The 3,271-nt window shown below is 42.8% G+C and overlaps 1 long non-coding RNA gene across 1 annotated transcript; it reads right to left on the bottom strand.

Annotated features, from left to right (window-relative positions):
• Positions 1–1,305: 1,305 nt before the first annotated feature.
• LOC138182128 (uncharacterized) lies at positions 1,306–3,054 on the bottom strand. The gene is made up of 3 exons (XR_011173728.1): positions 2,945–3,054; positions 2,591–2,868; positions 1,306–2,503 (listed from the first exon to the last, which is right to left on the bottom strand). It is a non-coding gene; the product is annotated as an uncharacterized LOC138182128 (long non-coding RNA).
• Between the last annotated feature and the right edge of the window lie 217 nt (positions 3,055–3,271).

Genomic DNA, 3,271 nt, shown 5'->3' with positions numbered 1-3,271 from the left:
CAAGTGATCTCTGTAACGTATGTTTGTTAAGCGAAGGTTTTCGCGCGGATTATAGAAACGAAGATGAGGCGAGGAAAGTGGTTCCCTTTGTTTGTCTTAACGAACAAAAGCACGTTGCTGGAGAACGTAGCGAGAGAGGGGGTGTTACCCTGTCCTTATTTCAGGCAGACAGAAAGACAACCTAGAATTAAGTCATTCAGTTTGCCCGTCATGATTACGTTTCGATTCAGGATAGTCGCCATTTTATGCTTAGAAATTGAATAGATGTGTCCAGGAAACGCGGCCATGCTACTCGGTTCTTTGCTGACACTTATTTTAACAAGTAAACTACCTCGAAACAGTCTAGTCTCATTATCCTGACACGCGTATCCGTTCTCCGTTTCCCTTTTCGTTTCCTGCGTTACTCTCGTCACGCTGCGGTCGTTTTTATTTGCCCGGTATTAATTCGAAAACTAAGCCAAAGCTACCGAAACGAGTTGATGGAATATCGTTCTACGCGCTACTGAAACACAAGTAAAGAATGGAGATAATACGTTACAACGTTCTATCACGTTGCAGTAACGAAATAAAATCAAACACAGAAATTTCTCCAATTTCGCTCTATGGTTTATCGTCTGCTCCACAGGAGTTTTCGTTTTAACGACACCGCGCTCACCTCGCTAAAGAAATAAGATAGACAAACTGTTATTTACGCGTGTTATTTAGCGATAAAGCTAGAAAAATGTACCGAATGCGCAGCTGGGCGAATTGCAAAGTAGAAATTAAATAATAAAAGAAAAATACGTATAAGGTTCAATTCTAGGATAATTCAGGGATCGATTCTGAAAATCTGAAAATCGAGTTTATTGTGAATATACTTAAATGAAATACAGAAGTAAACGACAATTAATAATTAACAACAATTAATAACAGTGATAATTAAATAAACAACAACCAATTAATAACAGTAAACAATAAATAACAAGTTCTGTGTAATGTCTATCTGAAAATCGAGAATCGACTTTCAACGTCCTGAGCTACCGATCTTTCTCCGTCGGTCTTCAATGTTTTAAATAATTATTCTTTCTTCCGTGATCTTGTCTATCTCCGATGTTCATCTCTGTCCGTACGTTTGGGAAATGCGTGTCTCTCAAAATGGCTCTCCGTAAAACAAAGAAAACCGCTCTGTCCGTGAAACAAAAGAAGTGCGTCGAGAGACGGTCGTACGAACGTATTCGCATTTGAACTCTTAGAAAGTTTACATACGCGTTAACCAGGCTTTAAACGCGATTTCGTACGAAAGAGGAAGATTCGAGGGGACACGAACTTGGAAAGCTCGAGTGCGCGTTAACTCGCGGCTCGAGATGGATAATCGGTGGAAAAATAATAGCTCCGTGGACAGTTTCATCGAGGAACCATTTTATAATAAGTTGTCAAGTTTGATAAGTGCGCGCTATTAATTTCGACGTTTGTTACGCGCCCGGGTGGTCGAACGGGTCTCCTTCATTTTGTCAGCCGCGCGTTTTATATTAATGTTTTCTTGACACGGAAAAGCCACGAGTGCAGTTCTTTTCATCCGACGAAAGCAAGCTCGATCCTTTGGCCGGCCAGACGACGCTGGCTGCCGCGCCTTTACACGTATACGGACGCGTCCGTAGGGTGCTAATGACGATCGATTATCCTGTATACCGGCGGCACCGTCTTCCTGCTGTTATATCTGCTACACCTCTTCTTTATCCAGCCTTCTCCTTCGATCGTCGCTTTTTGTTTGTATAATATGTACCGCAATCGCTCGAACCTATTTGTCGCGGACACCTATTAGGTCTCCGATCAAAGGCTCTCATATTTCAGTGGATCTGATACGAAACGGACCGGTACGACGAGTTCCACGCACGGTCAACTCTGTTACGAGAAGGCGATTGAAAAATCTCTGTAGATGCTATATTTGGTGCACGCATATTCGAACGAGATGGCAAATAACGTGAAAAGAGCAGAGTAGTGGCATTCTAGTTCGTAGTCTACGATGACGAGATTTAGTAAGCGACGATAACTAACCGAGCTAATTCCTAAATAAATTCGATATGTGCGAGAAATGTGCAGAATATACGGATAGAGATGCACTTATGCGTATAAATAGAAAATATATTTCCGTCCAAGTTCCATTTGATCGCCTAATATTTATGGACTTACGAGAGTAGTGTATCTCGGATCGTGCTTGGTTTGGGTAAGGATTTTCTAAAACGAAGCTACAAACCGATATCGAGCGGATAGCTTAACGTAGGTAAAAGTTTGGTTTTCTCGTTCGTTGAATTTGATTATCCTAATCTGTAGCAGTCGCGTAGCGAATCGACGAACGCTGTTGGAACGGATCCTTGTGAAATAAAATATTTGTTTCCGGTAAAAAGGATCGTCGACGTGTCCTACCGCTGTAGGTGCTGCTTGATACCTGACGTCTCTAAGAGGATTACGTATTACCCGCGAATTCGAGGAGGAAACAAAATGGTTCGTCTTCTCAAGCCTAAAACTTGAGGAGATTAAAAGTTAACCCTGTTTCGTTCTACATCGCTAAGAAACTTAAGGCAGATTAGCGGTAAGTTCGGTATAACATTACCTTCGCTCTCGCTGATCCTGTTACATCTTGCCTGGAATTAAAAATATTGTCATCCCGTAGGATTATACCAACGGATATCTCCGGCCTTGTCAAACACGAATAAAAGTTTCGTCGAATCTCGCTCCTTGGCCACCTTTTCGTCATCGCCTCCCGATCTACCTGTACGATCGCAGTTTTGCAACCTTCGATACGCGCTTCTCGTAGATTTTTCAATTTTTGCACACGATTTACCCTTCCACGGTAGCAGCTGTCGAGTTATCGAGAAGATTCTGCGTACTCTACCGAGTAAAGCGACTGTTGTTACGTTATAAACGTACAAATACGTCGAGACAACGATGAAAGTGAAAATCACACCTGGAAGACGCACCATTTTTTCCTCGTATTTCTCAATTTATTTCAAAAACCGAAGATCCGTGGAAAAATGTGATTCGTAACGGGCGACAGGGCGGACATTTGTGCCAAGGAAAGCATCAGGGAAAACTACAAAGTCGCGTTCTATTTCTAGGATAAAAGCGAAACGCCTTGGCGAGACTGGCGGCGATGGCAGTGACCTTCGATGACGATACGTAGCCGCCTGCCTACCGCTTGGCGCGTACAAACGCAAAACGCGCGCGATTATTACTTGCCACCGCCGCCGCCACGTGCCTTGCCAAAGTATTTCGCTTTTATTCTAAGAACAGA

This window comes from Bombus flavifrons, chromosome 7 (assembly GCF_040668555.2).
Source record: "Bombus flavifrons isolate JBK064 chromosome 7, iyBomFlav1_principal, whole genome shotgun sequence".
NCBI lineage: Eukaryota > Metazoa > Arthropoda > Insecta > Hymenoptera > Apidae > Bombus > Bombus flavifrons.
The sequence above is the reverse complement of the archived record's forward strand: the minus strand, read 5'-3'. Positions and strand labels throughout refer to the sequence as shown.